Source organism: Ambystoma mexicanum, chromosome 9, assembly GCF_040938575.1.
Source record: "Ambystoma mexicanum isolate Mex_15411 chromosome 9, UKY_AmexF1_1, whole genome shotgun sequence".
NCBI lineage: Eukaryota > Metazoa > Chordata > Amphibia > Caudata > Ambystomatidae > Ambystoma > Ambystoma mexicanum.
In genome coordinates this window covers 826,688,547-826,709,710 of record NC_090931.1, presented here as the reverse complement: position 1 = coordinate 826,709,710, position 21,164 = coordinate 826,688,547, and the positions used below count along the sequence as shown (strand labels likewise).

Genomic DNA, 21,164 nt, shown 5'->3' with positions numbered 1-21,164 from the left:
TGATACAACTCACAATTATTAAACTGAACCCTCTGTCCAACATGTAGCACCTGCTCATTTGTGTTGGAATCTAAATGTATGTTATGTTTCTTTTTCTCTCACCATCCCGACAGCTTTGCTCCATTTTTCATCACATACACATTTCCTTCTGCCCTCCTACCTTTGAACTCCAACGCAGCCACAATGAACCATAACAACTCAATCATGTGCATGTTATAGCCACCAGGTTTGACATCTGGCAGTATCTGTGACTCTACATTCCCACACAATACTTCTTCAAACACATTTCTTGATATCAGAGATAACGTGGCACCTGAGTCCATTTGAACTCTGCTTCCATTCAAGCATATATCTCCCTCTGGACTCTCACACTTGTCATCATCCTGACCCTCCCACGACATTTAGGGTAATCATGTCAACATTTTCCTCACCATCTCCTTATGATGACTCATAAACCTCTCCAGACACATACAATGCTGCTTTCTTATTTGGTCATACTTGAAAGCTCTTACAACAATTAGCAAAATGTCCCCATCTTTTGCTCTTGGAACAGTTCACTTTCCTTCCTGGACACATTGGACACCAGGCAAAGTGAATTTTGCTACCACATCTGAAACACAACCTCTCCTCACCTCTTGCGCCCTTTGTTTCCGGGCGATCCCCCTTCATGTCACTGGCCCCTTTCTGGTATGTCATGTTTTCTTAATTCTTCTCGTTTCCTTTCTCATCCGACCCAAACTTGAACGCCTCTGGTGTCGTCTCCTTGCTTTCAGCCTTAGTCAACATAACCACACATACTATTGAGTGCTCAATCGTTTTTTGCTATAATAATCACCCCCTCTAGACTGGGATCGTCTTTCAGCCACAGCTCCATCCGGATCCTATTGTTGCTACAATGAATCATGAACTGATCCCTAACATGCTAATTTAAGGTGCTTTCAACCTTGCACAATAACGCTGAATGCTCCAGCGCCATAATATTTTCTTCTACACTCTCACTATTCTCTTGTACTCGAACACTGAAGTTATACCATTTCAGGATAGTACTTGTTTTTTGGTTGAAATGTGCATCCAATTTCAACAAAGCTATATCCAACTTGTTTGAGGCATCAGTATCCACTACCATCTCCCAATTTAAAAAAAGTATCAAAGTTGTTTTGGATCTCATATTCCCAAAAAAACGCATTAGAAGTGACTCCTTCCTGTCCATGGCGAAATTGCTTCCACATGCAGCTCTGACATAGTGCAAAAAAACCTTCATCCATTGTCCCCATTTCACTTTAGTTGGACCATGAGATGCCATGAAAATAGGGATGTGGGGGGGGGGGGGCGGTACACTCTTCATAGTCATGGCTCAGCACATTCAATCCACTGCCCACCGCACCACCGCAGCTCATGCAGTGCCCGACTGATACACTTCTACTTCCTGCTTCTTCAATTATTCTTCACAACCGAGGCCGTTTATTGTGAAAAGTTGCTGTAAATACTGGCCACCCCAGCACATGCTGGATAATGTGCCCAATGTCCAATATCAGGAAGCTCATGAAGTTGTGAGCTTCACCCAGCGATCCTGCTTGCCTGTATGCCGTCTGTGGTGACCTCGCAGCAGACAATGTAGGTTTCAATGAGATGCCTCCCATATGCGCTGCCAAGGGCACACGTCCCCATTGCATAGCAACAGGCAGCCGCTCCTGCGGCAGCAAAGGGAGCGTACAACGTGCAGATGCAGGCAGAGGTCCTTTCCTCTGCAGCGGCCCACACTTCACCAGCCGATACAGGCAAGGGTGCACGCAGTGTCCACACCAGGGGAGCTTCTCAATTTAGGGGTGGGACTGAAGGCAACAGAAGGGTTGCGGCAACACCAGGCTGCCTGGGCCGCATGACGTGGATCCCTCCTCCTAAAGCATTCAATCCTCCTCCCGGACCACAAGCAACACCTTGGATGACGTCTGGGGCTGCTCCTTGCCGGCAACTCGCCAATGATGTATGGCCACTCCGAGACAGTACATGAATATAAATACCTTTATTGGCTTTTAAGATACTGTATGAGCAGCCTCCAGCATCCACCACTCACCAACCACTAGTCCAACTGATTCATCTGGAGCCCTCTTCCACACAACAACCTCACAATCCACATTCCACACCATACATTCCATCCACCACTCTCAGGACGCATCTTACAATACAACAGAAATTAAGGGACTTGCATGCGGCTGGAGTAAGGGGAAGCTGCTCCTGACATTTTGCACCCATAGCCCTTTATCAGTGGGGCCCATTGTTCCTAGAGAGGCTCAGTTAAAATGGAAAGTGCCAGGATGACCCAACGGGTTATCTCAAAATGTTTTGAAATACTCATGCACTGGCCTAAATCATGGCATTTCCTCGGTCTCACATTTTTAAAATATCGTGTATCTATACAATATGTGTATGTTCTAATGCATAGCATTTTTTCATGCACATAAAAAAGCATGTGTGATTCCCTTAAATACAAGGGAAAAAACCTTCTATCAGCGGCATTGGAATGGGGTGAAAAAATTGGTATTTCTGATACTCACCTGCTCATCACCTTTCCCATGTAAGACATACAAGGGTCAGAATTTACCCTTGTGTGGTTTACAAATAAATGTACATTCGTGGTACGAATCCCTGATGTACACATAGAAATAAATATAGCAAGTGATATTTCTGGAATACTGCTGAGTGGTATACCTGCAACACTACTTCCATTACTCTGTCTAAGGTACAGTGTAAGGTACACTTCACTTCCTCCTCTTCACGGCAGCGTGACCAGGAACCTACACGGACCATGCCGCACTCCCCACACTGTACCATCACCACACCCCCAGATTTCTCCTCCCCCAGACCAATGTCCAACCCAAACCTTAAAAGCGCCCTTCTTAATGCACGCTCCCTAGGAGCGCATGCCATCGACACACACGACTTACTCCTCGACCTACATCTGGATTTAATAGTAGTCATGGAAACGTGGCTACACCAAGCATCCGGATCCCCCTACTGACCCTAGCCATCCCTTCCGGCTACACCATCCTCACGGCCGACGGCCAGGATACCACTGGAGAAGGAGTAGCCATCATAGCCAAAACCACCCTGCTGTTCAGAATCTGCGCACTAGACCCAGTGGTCGGATATGAATTCCTCGTACTCAAACTCACAACTGACCTCAAAACTACATTTAACTTCCTTATCATCTACAGATCCCCGAACAATGCCAACCACCCCGAATGTGACATACCCCTTCTCATCACCCCCCTCCTCAAGCCCAACACTAAATTCATCATCCTAGGTGACATTTTTTATTTTTTTTATTTATTGCATTTGATTATGCGCCCAAACCCTTGGGTATCACGGCGTACGTTATACATTTTAGGCATCTTGAGCAATTACACACAGTTACGAACAGCTCGGGTAGCTTGGGCAGTTACATTAGTGAAAAACGACACGTGGGTTACACAGAACAGAACGAGAAATATACAGTATTGGCGTCATGCAGAATGCGGGGACATACAGGGTATGTCTAGCGCTGTTATTATTTGTTGAACAGCCAGGCTTTTAGTAGTTTCTTGAACTTTGGGAAGGAGGTTTTGTTGCTAATGTGGGAGGGAAGTGAGTTCCAGATACGAGGAGCTGCTATAGGGAAGCTAGCGTTGCCAGCTCTAGAGGTGGTGAAGCGTGGGATATTTAGGTGTGTATTAGCACTGGACCTGAGTGTTCTGGCCATAGTTTTGCGAGCGATACTTTGGCTGAGGTAGATGGGGGCATTGTCAGAAATGCATTTGTGGGTGATGGTAAGAGTTTTGTGGAGGATTCTAACTTGTACTGGAAGCCAATCAGCATCTCTTCTATGTTGAGATATGTGCTCTCTCTTATTAATGCTCCGAGCTGCTCTGAGGGCTTTGTTTTGGAGGAGGTTCTGTTTGTTTAAGTTCTTTTTAGAGGTACCTAACAGTAGAACATTGCAATAGTCTACCTTTGTTACGATAAGGGCTCTGGCAAGTGTGAGTCAATTTTCAGCGGACAGGAAAGGCCTGCTTAGTGTGATGAGTTTGGCTGTGTATGCCGTGGAGGAGGCAAGTGCATTAATATGCTTGTTCATGGCGAGGCTCGAGTCAATGTGCACCCCTAGAGTTTTGACTTAGTGAGAAATAGTGATAGGGGTACCATCTATAACTATGGATGTGTAATCAGGGTGGAGTTTGCTGAGTCTGGCTGGGGGTCCGACTATGAGGATCTCTGGTTTTTCTCCATTGAGACAGAGGCTATTGTTAGCCATCCAGTTTTGGATGAGGGAGTAGATTTTGTTTATGCATGTCGTGTCCTGTTCGAGGTTTCCTGTAATAGGTATGAGTATTTGTGTGCTATCATTGAAGTTTGTATAAATTCTAGAGCTGCAAAGATTAGTTTAGTATAGGCGTTGTAAAGCATGGGGGAGAAGCAGGAACTTTGCAGTACTCACAAAGGAACTGGGATGGGATCAGCTGCTTCGTCCCCTAGGGTGACTCTTGAGGTGTGGTCAGAAAGGAACGATTTTATCCATGAAGTGGCTTTCGTGGAGAAGTGAAAATTGGTGGTTAGGGTTTGGCATAGTTTGTCATGGTCGACTAGATCAAAGGCTGCCGAGAGGTCTAGAAGTAGTAGTATGCACAGTTTACCGGAGTCCCTAATGGCGACCATCTGTTTTTTTAAATCTAGAAGGGCGGTCTCCGTAATATGTCTAGGACGGAAGCCTGATTGTCTATCCCCTAGCAAGTGGTTCTGTTCTAAGTGGGCTTGTACTTGGGTGTATGCTATTTTATCGATGATTTTAAAGAGAAATGGCACCATTGTAATGGGCCTGTAATTCGTGGGGATTGACGAGTCTAACAATAGTTTTTTAAGTAGGGGTGTAACCCATGCTACTTTAATGGATGCTGGAATTTCACTAGAGTTGAAAGACATATTAACAAATTCGCTAATGATAGGTGCTAGTGAGGTGGCGCAGTCTTCAACTACTTTAACAGGGAAGCTGTCGCCTTTGCAGTTAGATGGCTTGAGAGATGCTTTTGTTTTAAGGACCTGGTCATTGGTGACTTGAGCGAAGTGGAATTCAGGTACATCAGACCTTATAATTGAACCTGAGGGGTGAGGCGGATTGGCTGTGAGCTCAAGGAGCTCTTTTTTGTGAGGCTATTTTGTTTGGGAGTGTGTTCCCTCTAGAGGACCGGGCGTCCTGAATAGTGGTACACCGGGCTTTGCAGGTGATGCTGTGTCTAGTGGGTAGGATAGGGGATTCTAGTTCTATGATGATAGTGAATATTTCTTTCGTGTTAGAGTCCGAATTAGAGATGTGTGGGTTAAACGATTCGGCTTTGTGGGAGAGTACACTTAGTTTATAGGTTTTGGATAACTGTTGGAGTTTGGTTTGGAGCTCAGCTCTGGGGAGTGTTTTTTTCTAGATAGATGTTCTAGGGCTCTCCTTTTCCTTCTAAGTTCTATGAGTTCTTCACTAAATCAGGGGGAACTGCGTTTGGGCTTAGGTAGCTTAGTTTTTAGTGGGGCTGACATTGGCGATAATGATCTGAGATGCTGTCTGTATTGATATTATCTAGTGGTTTGGAGTTTAACAGTTAGTTAAGTAATGGATTAAGGTTCTCAGGGGTGACCTCGGATTCAATGACAAATTGGATGTCATGCCCCGGGGTTTCCATCGTGGGACTCAGCAGCGTATCCATCATAGCTGGAAGCTGCCCTGGCGCCTTGTACAACGGCGCTTTGACCCGGGGCCAAATAGGACTACATTTCCCACCAGCTGTAGGGCTGTCCAGTCACATGGAACGTGACCTACGTGCCTTCCGCATTCACTATGGAGTCTATTTATTGTTGTTTAGCAACAATCACAGCGCTCCTAAACCGTCGCTCATTCGAGTCGGCTTAGTCGTGCTTCTTGTTTCCTGCGTTCTGATATTTCTCTGATGTTCCATTCCTGGATTGCTCTTCTGGACCTTGCCTCCGCTCCTGCCCTTGCCTGTTCAGACGCCTCAGTTCTCGGACTCCTTTCTCTGCCTATGCTATGCGCTTTGACGGCTCCGTCTTTTGTTGCTGGTTTTGCCTGGTGCACCTTCTGACTCTTCCACGCACCTCCTGGCGTCCGTTACTGCTGCTGCCCATTCTGTTCCCCTGTTCTCCTACCACTTCCCAGTTTTTCTCCCGGCTGGCAACTCAACAGACGCCTTGTTGCTCATCCTCCACTCTTTGGACTCTCTGGTTGGAACTCCTAGGATCGTGTTTGGGACGCTCTGCTGACACCTTTTGGGAATTGTTTTTGGGATGCTCTGCTGACACCTTTTGGGAATTGTTTTTGGGACGCTCTGCTGACACCCTTTGGGGTTTGTGTTTGGGACGCTCTGCTGACACCCCTTGGGGATCGTGTTTGGGACGCTCTGCAGCTACATTCTTCTTATTTCTTCATTGACTTCCAGCACTCCCCTAGATGCGCCCTCATGCCGTTCGGGTCAGGGCTTCCTATGACAGCACTCCTCCCTTTCCGGGGAGCTGGTTTCTCCCCTCCTGGTGACTCCTCTTCCCATCTCTCCAGCAATCGGCTGCTTGCCCCTCTGGCAAGTAGGTTTCTGGCACTTCCTCTCCGGACAACAGGTAAGAACTGTGAAACTTAGGGGGGTGCGGCTGGAAGGTGTTCTGCTTATGGGGTATTCATGATGTGTTTTATGTCTTCTCTTCCTTAGCTCTGCTGCTGTTCCTGCCTTTTCTCTCAAGCCCCTGGCCTGGTAGGTCCTTTATAATCCCGCAGGCCGTGCTCTTGGGAGGAAAGTTCTTCTTTCATCCATAGTGCATAGCTTCAGTGCCTCCAGGAACATAAATTGGTTTCCGTTCCTGATCCTTGACCATAGAACGTGACATTGGACCATAAAACTACTGCTTTCCATACAGCCCTCCAAGAAATGCATTTTACCCAAATGGTCAACTCCCCTGCCCATTCCAAAGGAAGAATCCTGGACTGGATCCTGACCCTAAATGTCAGCCTCTCACTAGAATCCATCGCAGAAATTACCTGGTCAGACCACTACCTAATAAGCTTCAATATACTGACTTCTAGTACCCAGGGCAACCTACACCATGTCCTATTGCGGTGAGAAACACCTGCAGACTTACAGTAGAAAACCTAGTCCCATTCTGACCGATTACCTTGTGTCCAACACAACATCAAATACCAATCCTGATAGTATTTCATCCATCTATCACAATTGTCTGAATTCAACCATTAACACAGTAGCCCTGCTCATGTCTAAAATACCCTGCCCTGCCAAACGCTGCAACTTTTGGTTCAATGAAGAGCTCATTGCTCTTCGACGAAACAAAAGAACTTTAGAGCACATACATAAAAAGACGCCAACTATTGGCACTACAAATGCATATCTGGCAGCCAAAAAAACTACAAAGCAGCTGTCATAGCCCATAAAGCTAACTCTCTGAATTCCTGCATAAACAACGCTGCCTCTAATAGCAAATAATTATTTTCTATACCTAGAGGATTGGACGCACCTATCCCACCCACCATTCCCATTAATGCAAGCAAAGCTTGTTGCACGACTATCCAGAATGCACTAGCGTCACAAATCACTACATTACAAGATAGAATACTATTGAAAATTTTGTGGATAATGACTCCCATTGTGTTAAGGAACTCCCTGAAACCCTTTCTGTTGAACCGCCTATACCATCTCTGCTTCAAAGAAATCCATCAGAACAAGCTACTGTTTATTATTGTAATGTTAGTTCTAACATTGAATTGGAAGAAATGTCTGACAAAACTGCAAAGAAGAGAGATGGGTGAGTAATACAGATCGCTCCATGGTCTAAAGTTAATCCAACTGTGACGAAGGAGCCCAGACAAACGAGTAAGAGAGATTACTCATCAAAGAGAGAGAAAACACTTTGATGTTACTTTGGGGAGGATCCAGAGCTCATATACAAACATTGATGAGGGATTGAAGATGAAGAGTGAAGCCTGCAAAGTTTGAACCTGGGAAGAGCTGGGAGCTGCTGAAGACACAGAGAGCCTCGCTAGTGAGGACCTTCCCAGTGGGCATACTAAAGAGGCACAGGGAAAACAGAGGTGCGTGTCGTGCCGGAGACAAGAAACACAATGATAGGAGAACCGAGTGAGTGGTGTCGTGACCTGGGAAAGGTGGACTGTTCAGTCCGGAAACGCTGCTGAGTCAGCTGTAGATGTGACTTGCAGAGCCACCCCGAAGAATCAAGACGAGTCAGTGGGACCTCTGAAGTAGTTCCGATGCTGAGAGTTATTGCGACCCCAAAGATAAACCCTGTGATGCTAGCCCGTGAGCAAAAAGCTAACAGGAGAGGCGGGAGACCCAGAGAGGGATACAGGGAGCAGGAACACACTCAGCCACTGCATCCCACTGACACAAGATATGTTTATAAGTGTGAGAATAACTACGAAACTCAGCGTACTCGTTGTAGTGATACAATATGTGTCCATAAATGTGAGAATAACTTCAGGACTCAGCTTACTCGTTCCAGTGACAAAACAAGTGTTCATAAGGACTCAGCCTACTCATCCCGGTCACGCAAGTGTCCATACGTGTGAGGATAACTATGGCACTCAGCCTACTGGTCCCAGTGACACAAGCGACACCCAGATTCTCCTCACACTCTCAGGCTCATGCAAGCGTGACCCCGCCAACATCAACCACATCTACATTATTCAGGCCTGGATGGCAAACCACTGCTGCTGCCTAAATGATGACAAAAATGAACTGCTCATTGTCGACTCCCCTCACCATATAAAACACCTTGACCCTGCCTACTCCTCCTTTGTCATCGACGGGGACAGTATCCCTGTCTCTCCTCGTGTCAAAACACTGGGAGTTTACCTAGATGCTGAACTCAATTTGAATAGACATGTGAAGGCTGTGGCTTCTTCTGCAGCATATTCTACTAAACTCATCAATCTCTCTAGAAAATTCCTCACTCCAAGCAATTGCCTCATGCTAGCCAGAGCAACCATAGGCAGCAAACTTGACTACTACAATATCATCCTAGCAGGGACCTCCTCCAAAAATCTCAAACAATTACAACTAACACTGAACAATGCCCGCCCCTAGAGCAGTTTGAGGCCTCAAACGCTCAGATCACATCTTCTAAATCAGATTAGAAGCCCATTGGCTCCCCGTCAAAGCCTGCATTGAATATAAAGTACTATCCACCACTCATCACTGCCTCTACAACTCCACCCCCTTATCTCACCCAACGCATCTCCAAAAAACCGAACCTGCGCACGCTGAACTCCACCTCCTCCATCTCACTTGACAACTCCAGATTCACTAGAAAACGATAGGGGTGCCCCAGCGTCACCGTTATCACTCCCAGACTGTGGAACACGCTTCCCCCTTCAATCAGAAACAAACCGTCCTACCTTGTGTTCGGCAAAGAAATCAAAACCTCTCTATTCAACAAATATACATGATTCCCTCTTGAGCCACTGTGAATGTCAAATACCGCAACTCTGTACTGTACTTACTTATGCTTTACTATGTATGTAATCTAACCCTGTGATACCTCAGGGTCCTGGGCGTGTATAACACATTAAATAAATAAAATAAAATAGATAAGTGTTTATAAGACTGAGATGAAATATGAGACACAGCCTGCTCATCCCATTCACACAGCAAGTGTTTATAAAGACCAAGAGAAGATTACTGTGAAGCATATTGTTTTTGGGGAAGTAAGGAAGCACAGGAGTGCAGAGACAAGATAAAGAGAAGGGACTTTTGGGTTATTTTAAAGTGTTGGGGAAAGGGAACCTTACAGAGACAACTTCAAGCGGACATAACCCAAAAGGGTGATCACACCAATATTGCAAGCAGAAAAGGGTCATCTCTAAAAGGAAAGGGGATGCCAGGAGGGTGGAAAAGTCCCAGAGAAGAACTAAAAGAATTATCTTTTTAAATCTGAAATTCACTGAGAAACGCAGCAGCTGCTTCCTTATCGCAGCATTATTCAAGTAGGGCCACTGGAATTCCCTTCCCCGCTGCAACGTTCACTTAAACCACGTTGTTCGCCCTACACCAGGCCGCATTATATTGCTTAGAAATAGCCGCATTCCATCTGGCCGCGTTACCCCAGCAACGGCCACAGCTCTTACTGAATGGCCATTGGCAAATTGTTTTCACAACTACCAGCGAAGTCCACCGGCAGGTGGAAGCCGGCCCTCTGACGAAGACCCGGAAAAAAGGCTCCTGTCCGAGCCTCACTGCTGCTACACATCGAGAACGTCAGTGGACACCATTGATGTTGCCGTGTGCTGCAGGAGCAGCACACACACATAGTGTATGTGAGAGGTAGGCCTTTGCCAGAGTGGCGGCCTTCACAGTGCACCCCTTCACTGCCTTTGCAAATAATCTTTTTAAAACCTGACCTTTCACAGAGAAACCCAGCAGCTGCTTCCCTATCGCAGCATTATTCATTGGGGGCCACTGAAATGCCCTTCTCCGCCGCAACGTTCACTTATCCCGCGTTGTTCGCCCTACACCAGGCCGCATTACATTGCTTAGAAATGGCTTCTTCCATCTGGCCACGTTACCCCAGCAATGGCTGCAGCTCTTGCTGAATGGCCATTGGCTACTTGTTTTCACAACTACCAATGAAATCCACCGGCAGGCCGAAGTCGGCCCTCTGATTAAGGCCTGGAACAAAGGCTCCTGTCCGAGCCTCACTGCCGCAACATATCGAGAACATCAGAGGACACCACTGATGTCGTTGTGTGCTGAAGGAGCAGCATGCACACACATACTTCACGTGAGAGGTAAGCCTTTGCCAGAACGTCGACCTTCACAGTGCACCCCTTTGCTGCCTTTGCGAATAATCTTTTTAAATCCTGAACTTCACGGAGAAACCCAGCAGCTGCTTCCCTATAGCAGCATTATTCAATTGGCACCACTGGAATACGCTTCACCTCCGCAACATTCACTTAACCCAGATTGATCGCCCCCTACACCAGGCCGCATTACATTGCTTAGAAATGGCCCCTTCCATCCGGCCGTGTTACCCCAGCAATGGCTGCAGCTCTTGCTGAATGGCCATTAGCTACTTGTTTTCACAACTACCAATGAAATCCACCGGCAGGCGGAAGCCGGCCCTCTTACGAAGGCCCGGAACAAAGGCTCCTGTCTGAGCCTCACTGCTGCTACACATCGAGAACATCGGAGGACACCACTGATGTCGCTGTGTGCTGCAGGAGCAGCACGCACAGATACTGCATGTGAGAGGTAAGCCTTTGCCAGAACGGCAACCTTCACAGTGCACCCCTTTGCTGAGTTTGCGAATAATCTTTTAAAATCCTGAACCATTGCAGGCTTACAGGCCAGTGGCGTCTCCAGGAATTACATTTAGGGGGGGGGGGCACAGAAGGGGCTGCAGGCAAAAGTAGGGGGGGTCGCCTATGAATGGGCTATTAGTATGCTTTCCCAAATTGATGCGTACACCACACCTGGCTTCCTTTCCCCCATCACCCAGAACCAAGGCCCTATTCCTGGCATCCATCCACCCTTCCACCAGAGCCCAGGCCCCATACCTGTCATCCTGGCTCACTACCACCAGAACCGAGGCCCCATAACTGGCATCCAGCCACTCGACCACCAGAACCCAAGCACCATACCTGGCATCTTGCCTCCCTACTGCCAGAGCCCAGACCCCTTACCTGGCATCCTTCTACCCCCACCATGCAGGGCCCAGCCCCCATATCTGGTATCCTGCCTCCCCAGCGCCCACGCCCCATACCTGGCATCCTTTCACCCCCACCAGGCAGAGCCCATGCCTACACCTGCTATCCTGCCTCCCAGAGCCCAGGCCCCATACCTTGCATCCTTACACCCCCACCAAGCAAATCCCAGGCCCCATACCCGGTATCCTGCCTCCCCAGCATCCAGGTTTCATACCTGGTATCCTGCCTCCCCAGCACCCAGGTTCCATACCTGCCATCCTTTCACCCCCAACAGGCAGAGACCAGGCCCCATACCTGGCATCTTTCATCCCAGAGCCCAGGCTCCATACGTGGCATAGTTTCACCCCCACCAGGCAGAGCCCATGCCCCATACCTGGCATCCTGCCTCCCAGAGCACATGCCTGGCATCCTTTCACCCCCACCAGGCAGATCGCAGGCCCCATACATGGTATCCTGCCTTCCCACCACCAGAGCCCAGGCCCAATACTTGGTCTATTGGCCCCCCTATGACCCACGGCCCAGGCCCCATAACTCATTGTGCCTCCCCACCGCCATAGCCCAGACCTCAAACCTAGCATCCTGCCTCCTCAACAGCCAGAGGCCAGAACTTAAGCCCCATACCTGGCATCCTGCCTCCCCACCACCAGAGCCCACGTCCCATACTTGGCATCCTTCCCCTAACAACTAGAACTCAAGCACCATACCAGACACCCTACCTCCCCACCACCAGAGCCCAAGCCCCATACTGGGCATCCTGCCTCCTCAAAATCCAGAGGCCAGCACGCATGGTGCATACCTGGCATCCTGCCTCCCCACCACCATAGTCCAGACCCGTATGTGCCATCCCGCCTCCCCACCAACATAGCCCCGGACCCATATATGCCATTCTGCTGCCCCACCACCAGAACCCAAGCCCTATACCTGGAATACTACCTCCTCAACAGCCAGAGGCAAGAACACAACCCCCAAAGCTGTGATCCTTACCCCCACAACACCAGAGCCTATGCCCCATACTAATGCTTTCCATGAATATGACTGTGATTTTTCCAAAGTGAGAAAGGTTGCTCCCAGTTCTTATCAGGTGGTCTGTTGAGTAAGGTATGGTAACAGTAACTACCTGAAAATCATTCTACACCCCCCTAACAAACAACCCATCCTCACATACAGTTCACTGGATCAATATGGATTTCACAATGGAACGCACACCACCCGAAGAAATTCCCTACATTCCCTACATACCACACTAACCTACCAATTCAGCTCCCCACACTCCTTAAACTCCACAAGGACAAACACAATAATCACATAAACAATTTAACTTACCAATGTGAGAAACCTGAAGGTGTCTCACCCGCTAGTCCCCGGGATCTGCCATCCATGTGGCCAGGAGACGGCCATAGCTTTTGAATCCAGTAACTGGGGGTGGACCAGTGCAGGAGGATCATGAGGGGTCCTCAGGGAGTGGAAGTGGGACACCGGAGGGTGAGATGCGGTATCCCCTTCCCAATAACACCTTTGACCCATCCTACCAGGTAGGATACCTAGGAATTCAACCACCCACCCCTTTCCCGACACAAACACTTTCTCACGGACAGTTCACCGTAAGCGACAACGGACTAACACCAGAGCCGTATACCTGACATGTCCCAAAACCATGGACAGGCAAAGTCAGGCAATTATGGATTATTACATACACCTGATTTCCATCACACTTCCCCACACAGATAAAAGTGGGAGCACCAAAGCACACTCTGAGCGAGGCAAACCACACGAGGAAACAGCAGTTCCAAGATGGCAGTTTAATAAAAGGAGAAAGACGGCGACACCAGAGGTAGTCGCAAGGTGGGCCCGTGCCCTCTAAAGACTGTTACTTTTGCGAGCCTCTTGGAAAGTAAGAAACGGAAGACCAGGAACTAAGGCTGATCAAACCTGCACAGTGTGTCGAGGTACCCGAGGCTCTCCTGCATCGATAACCAAGGCGGGCAGGAGCGATTGCCGCCGTTGTACTGTCCTTGGCTCCTACAACAAAACAGCGTCAGAAAAGACAGCACAGATGGTGAGTCAGAGGGACTGATACCAAACCAACTTGTGTTTTGAACCAAGGTTGCAAGCAGCAACATTGTACAAAGAGAACAGTGTGTGAGGCATTTGCAAAGAGCGACGCGGATATGATTGGAAACCAACAGAAGTAGTTGGACTTTATAATTGAACTTTGTGAGACAGTGAAAAGATACCATACACAGAGTGGCGCAGCTCCACGTGTGTGCTCATTCAAAAGTCTCTGTTAGGTATCCAACTGATGCTGAATGTGAGAAAAAGGAAAATTGAGATTGAAGGAGTCATGCAACGGGTCAAGCTAAACCCTGTTCACATTCGAAAGTCTTTGATGGTTTCAAATACATCACAAATGGTACGAGCCCAGCTGAAGGAGATTAATTGAGTGAAAGAAAGGGATCTGAGCCTGGCTGGGGGGTTCCGGGGTGAACCGTGAGTCACCCGAGAAATAATTATCTGAACATAGTTTGAGAGGGATCTGACCCCGGAAGAGGGGGATCCAACGTTGAACCTTTTGTTCTGAAAAGGATCTGAGCCCGGCTGAGGGGGATCCAGGGTGAACACCCAAATTGAGTGTTGGAAAAGTAAAATAACATTTGTTTTATACGGCAGGACCTTCGAATCAAGAGACTTGCAAGAGGCAAAGAGGCATGGACACTGAAGGCCCAGACTTGTAAAAAATGGAACTGTATCCTTGTGCCGCAGAAGCCAGAGCGTCTGCTTTGCTCGAGTGAACCACCTTGTCCCGTGCTGAAACATGGGGAAGGGAGGCCAAGGGCCCAATTATCCTGACTTATCACTTTGTGAACACTTCTTTATTTTTCATGAACTTTACCCCACATTATTTGTAATGTAGTAGTAAGGATTGACAATATTATTTTTTTAGTATAGGTCCTCTATGTTGACAAGACTCCACTAGGACTGCCTTCTTTATTGTTTGATGGTTGTAGCTTGCTGCCATCTTTAGATTTAGGTTTAGATAGGCGTTTATCTCACCCTTGTGGAAGTTCAATAAACACCCTTGAACTGTGGTCACTTATGTCTGTCTTACTGCTAATACCATGCCTTCCTTACAACAGACTGGAGCGCACGTTAACCACTAATTCACCCAACTCACAAAATATATACAACTTGCACACCACAGAGAATGCTACCTTTTCAGATCATGCACACATCAACATTGCAACAAAGCAACCTGCCCCTGCTTCTGCATTAGTTTCCTACCCCACCTCTTGAAGATCCTGAAAACCCAAGAAACCGCGAGAAATGGTGGACAGTATGTTATACAAAACTCAATAACCTGGCATAACAGGCATAGCAAAAAGTTTCACTCATTCTCCTGTGGGGCCATACTAAGGACGGCTCATGCCATTTTGCTGACTGGCAGCAATAGAGGAGGAAATAATTGTTGGCTCTACTGAGGTCAGTCGGCTACACATGTTAATGTTAATGTTAAAGGTATTTGTACCGCACACCGTCACCACCGCAGTGGTCCCCAGACCCTCTGGCGGATCTGAAAAAGAGAGTATGAAAAAAAGGGGAGGAGTGGGGGGTTAGTAGGGCATAGGGGGAATAGAAAAGGGAGAGTTGTGATGTTCTGTTGGCAGCTTCATTTCGGTTTGCACCGTTCGCTGAGCTTAAGTGCGGTTTTCGGGTCGGTGCAAATTCCCATGTGCTGTTATGCAGGGTTATGTGGTGTTAGTCTGTTTTTGCAATGTGGTGCAGTACGTGCGGATTACTCTGCAGAGAAGTGTTTGTGTGAGTTTCAGTATGAGAAGTATATGCAGAAAGTTGAGGTTTTAGAGTTGGGTTAGCAGGTTGTTTGGGTTTTCCTTACCTCTTTGAATTTGCGTTTCTGTGTTTAACATCTATGATTATCCTGTGTGATTGGAATTGTTGTTTGGCCGCCTAGTTGGTAGGGATGTTGAGGAGTGGCAGTTTTCTCTGTATTACTTCAGTGGTATGTGTACTTGGCTGATGCAGGTGTGTTTCTCCTGCCCTGGGGTTAGCGAAGTTTAGGTTAGAGGTTTCTGGTCACTCCCTGCCCTTTCCGTGTGGGATCCTTACCTACCTAAGTTTCCTCTGTGGACGAGCAGTATGTGGGCATGGGTGGTTGGGGCGTCCCCCCACACCCTCTGGCTAGGGAAGATTAGTTAGGGGTCATGGGTTCCTCCCTGGGATAACTTGTTTCCCGCTGGGTCTATGCTTCCTAGTCGTGTCCTTCTGGTTCTCAAAATGGTAGACAAGGAGAAAAGGCCTAGGTTTCACAAAGTGGTAGACAAAAAGAAACACACCTATATTTGAGAATTCCTAGATAGTGGGAGAAAAGGCCTAGGTTTCCGAAAATGGTAGACAGTGAGAACTTCACAATTCTATCTAGTTGTGGCACATGCCAAACTTCACAATTCTATCTAGATGTGGCACATGCCAACCTTCACAACTCTATCCAGATGTGGTGCATGTCAAACCTCACAATTCTATCTAGATGCTAAACTTCACTGTTTCATTTAGATGTGACACCTTCCAAACTTCACAATTCTATCTAGATTAGACTGGTTACAAGATGGTTAACTTTGTAGATGTGAGAAGAAAGCTGGCTGTGGCTGATAGGGGAAGAAGGCTAAGTGCCTGGGGGTAAGAGTAGGTAGGAGAATATGAGGGTTGGTAATGGCTTGTCTAGCTAACATAATGGTTTAAATGCGAGTAAAGGCTACCATACAACTGTGTACTAACATGGGAATAAGCTATGAGATACAAAAACTGAAAAGATAGGTAGATAAGTAGGGAGGTGGGTCAGTTTAATGGGGTGCAGTGATTGCTGTCACCCCCAGGCCCGCACCCCACGTACCTTGTTAGTCGCTGCTGGGTGTCGGCTGCTCGCTTCCCCTATGACACATACAGACATTGTTTGGAGCTGCTTCTAAAAGACTAGTCTACCGTCTTGGCTCCTCCACCTTAGGGGCTACAATGAGCAGAAGGTTGCTGTAAAGCGATGAGTCTTGTGGGCCTCTTGTCCGGTCACGGCTTCCGGTGGGATTATGCTTTGGTAACCACCCAGAAGAGTAGTGGGGGGATCGTGATAGCACAATGGGTTTCTGCTTGGAGGGGAATCCAAGGGAGTACACACTCACCTTACGGAGCTAAAGACAAAAGTGGTGTCCAGGTGCAGACCACATATGGCGTGGCTAAGCCCTCGCTGCAGTTTACATAAGGTTGGCCAATCGGGGGCAGAGGGAAGGGATGGAAGGCGGGAGGGTTGGAAGAGGAAGCTAGTGTTGGGGAAGGGGAAGGGACCCAGGAAAGCGTGCTGAGTGCTTGGCAAACAGATTCAGCCCCAAAGACAGGCCTAATCAAGACAAAGGGGGTCGGGCGGCAAAGGGGGTACACGCTCACCTTATGGAGCTAAATAGAAAAGTGGTTTGCTGGCCACATACGGCGGGGCTGGCCCTCGCTGCAGTTCACATAAGGTTGGACAATCGGGGGGAGGGAGGAGGAATGGAAGGCGGGCGGGAGGGTTGGAAGAGGAAGCTGGTGTCGGGGAAGGGGCCCAGGAAAGTGCGCGGAGCACTTGACAAACAGATTCAGCCCAAAAGACAGGCCTAATCCAGACAAAGGGGGTCGGGTGGCAAAGGGGGTACACGCTCACCTTATGGAGCTAAATAGAAAAGTGGTTTGCTGGCCACATACGGCGGGGCTAGGCCCTCGCTGCAGTTCACATAAGGTTGGACAATCAGCAATCAGGGGGGGGGGCGCTAGGGAAGGGGGACAGGAGTGTTGGAAGAGGAAGCTGGTGTCAGGTAAGGGCCCAGGAAAGCGTAAGGAGCACTTGGCAAACAGATTCAGCCCAAAAGACAGTCCTAATCAAGAAAAAGGGGGTCGGCGGGCCAAGGGGTACACGCTCACCTTATGGAGCTAAATACAAAAGTGGTGTGTAGACCACGTATGGTGGGGCTAGGCCCTCGCTGCAGTTCACACAAGGTTGGGCAATCAGGGTGAGGGGGGATGGATGGAAGGCGCCTGGGAGGATTAGAAGAGCAAGCTGGTGTCGGAGAAGGGGCCCACAAAAGCGCGCAGAGCGCTTGACAAACAGATTCAGCCCAAAAGACAGGCCGATTTAAGACAAAGGGGGTTGGGTGGCAAAGGGGGCACACACTCACCTTATGTAGCTAATCACAAAGTGGTTTGCAGGCCACATACGGCGGGGCTAGGCCCTTGCTGCAGTTCACATAAGGTTGGCCAATCGAGTGGAGGGGTGAGGGCTGGAAGGCGGGCGCAAGGGTTGGAAGAGGAGGCTGGTGTCGGGGAAGGGGCCCAGAAAAGCGTGCAGAGCACTTGGCAAATAGATGCAGCCCAAAAGGCAGGCCTAATCAAGACAAAGGTGGTCAGACGGCAAAGTGGGCACACACTCACCTTATGGAGCTAAAGATAAAAGTGGTTTGCCGGGGCCACATACGGCGGGGCTAGGCCCTTGCTGCAGTTCACATAAGGTTGGCCAATCGGGGGGGGGGGGGAGAGGTGGGACGCGGGCGGGAGGGTTCAAGAGGAAGCTGGTGTCGGGGGAAGGGGCCCAGGAAAGGGCAGGGAGCAGTTGGCAAACAGATTCAGCCCAAAAGCGGGCCTAATTAAGACAAAGGGGGTCGGGCGGCAAAGGGGGAACACACTCACTTTATGGAGCTAAAGACAAAGAGGTGTGCAGGCCACGTACAGCCATGAAGAGATTACATTATTTGCCCTGGATCACACACTGTGGTTAAACAGTAAAACTGGGATTTTAACCCAATCTACATTTTAGCCATTTAAACACATAACTTTCAAGCTCCACTTGCCACAAATATGTTCATTTTGGATTTCAAAGCCGACAATAATACTACCCAATAGAGCAGAGTGATCACATTCCACATGGGCATGCGTGAGAAGGCGAGCCAGTACTGTCTATGCTTGTAATTGTGAGATATGTAGTTTTCCTAAATTTCGAATGGGATAGAACAAAATAGTCCCAGAATCCAAAGGGGGAAAAACAGGACCGGATGGCCTTATGATGTCCAGCCACTGGAAACTTGAGAGTTCTGATCGTTTGCTTGCAAAATACACATATCTCAAATTAAAGTAACTTTATAATATGTAAATCCTTAGTGAAGCATGTTAAGTCAAAAGAATATTGGTGTAGTTTTTATTTTCAAAATCCCGAAAAGGAAAAATGGAAGTCGCAGAATGCAAAATAATGCAAGCCTGAAAAAAGCCATCCTTTTACACAACTATACTTTTCTCACTTTAAGAATCATTAACAAAGGTTTTGTAGTAAAGTCACTAGGATAAACATTACATTTGCCACAAACTTCCAGCTTGTTGTGCATCTTTTTAAGAACATTTAACTATCCCTATGAAGCAATCCGATTTTTTCATGTTACAGTAGGAGACTTAATTACTAACTTTGAAGCTTTCTTGTGTAACTTTAAATATCTTGTAAGTGTACACCCATGTACTAGGTAAGCCAGCTGTTAGGAGTCTCTCAGATGGATTATAGAACCCATTAGATAAGACATAAGACAAATGAGTAATTGCAGGCCATTAAGGCCAGGATAAAGGGCAGCGTGCAGGCCAGTGAAGGAGCTGTGTTCAGCTGTGAGATGTAATGGGCTTTGCTGCAAAGTCAACATGCCCACTTTAAGCGGACTTGGCAACACTCTCAGGGCAGGTCCCCACCAGTCCTTGGGGAGGGGGGCACAAAAGGGGCACAACATTTTGCAGGGGAGGCCAGTGCCCCCCCGCAGGCCCTACCCAAGCAATGCAACTGTTACAGGTGTGCCAAACCCTCTTGCTCAATCTAGCTAGTGTTGGGCTTTCGAGGCTCCCATATCCCACGACTGCCTGTGGCACCATGTTCTGCAAGTAGACGTGTTAGTGGTTGTGGTCAGCAGGGAGAAGGGTCCCTGTGTCAGGCTGAGAGTACCCGGATTTCTTCCCCTTCATATCTCTGATCTCAGGGTAACCTCCCTGTCTCTGTCTTGTTCCTCCTCCCACCGTCGGGTGCTTTGTAGGGCTGCTCTAGCAAGCTGGAACCTTTCTAGTCTCGCTATCTATCTGCTAGTCTTTCTCTCTCCTTCATTCTTTGATCTTCTTCACGTTCCTCCAACCACATCTGTGCCTCTCTCTTCACTAATGTAATTGGTTTGGTATCACTCCTGGGCCCCCATATCTGCGCCTCATCCTGGCCCGTGCATTCTATGCACTGCTCTTTGCCTTCCACTATCTCCTCTGTAGGTTTGGATCCTGGCATTATCTGTTACTCCTGGGCCGGTCCTGCTTCTGATTTGATCACCTCCACTTCACTTCACTTGTCTCCTTCTCTGTTCTTACCTTTTTTTCAAGCTTTTCCTTCCTGTCACCTTTCTTTGCCACCTCCCACCTTCAGATGTCATCAGCTCCACCTGTGTCTCTTTTTCTACCACCACATCACTATTGTCTCTTGTGCTACAACTTCCACCTTGATCTCTTTTTCTGACACCACCTCCTTGTGTCTGCTCTCAACTCCTGATGTTACCACCACCCCCTGGATCTCACTTACCACTCCCACCTCCTTGTGTTCATTCTCCCCTCCTGATATGACCACCTCTTCCACTGCAACCACCTCTCCAGCCGTCCTTCCAGACTCTGCTTCTTCCACCACTCTCCAGTCTGCAGCCTTCTCCAAAGATGGGGCTGCTGCTCCTGCAGCCCACACTCAGCAACTGGGGCTGTTTACATTTATAGAGTGTTCCCTCCTCCCCTCGGTGGGCTTTCCATTGGGGGTCTGCACCTGTGAGTGGTAATTGAGTGAGCGCTGTGATTAGTTTGCCTCGCTAAGTGGACATGTGGCTGCTTTGTGCTCAGGAATTGGACCAAGTCTCTATCTGGACTGTCGGCTATCTTGAATTTTATATTTGTTCCTCTGAACCTCCTTGCGGCCCCCCGACTGAGCTGAAGACTTTGGTGTTTCCAGAGTCACAATTACAGGCTGAAAACTCACTGGGCAAGCTTTCTATATTTTCATATTCAATGGAAATATTCCCTGAGCAGGGAGCATGATACTTTATTTCCAGAGCATACTATTTTGTTGCAGGTGAATGCTGGCAATGTAACTCTGCTTCCTGCGTCAGTTTCTCCACATTCAGAAAGTCGCAGCGCAGAATATTTTTATCAGCGGAACCGCAGCACTCGTCATGTGTTGAGCGGTTCAACTAACATGGCTCCTTTGATGTGCTGCATGAAGCGGCAGCAGTAGCACTGTATGCGCTAGTTTCACCAATTACTTCCTTCAAGGGAACGCTTTTTTTCAGTATGGGATATTTGGATCTGACTAGGGTGCTGG

General features: G+C 48.1%; 1 protein-coding gene across 1 annotated transcript in view; it reads left to right on the top strand.

The window, feature by feature from the left end:
- Positions 1–21,164, top strand: part of ITGB2 (integrin subunit beta 2) — a 588,196-nt gene that overhangs the window by 365,428 nt on the left and 201,604 nt on the right. The window lies entirely within an intron of this gene.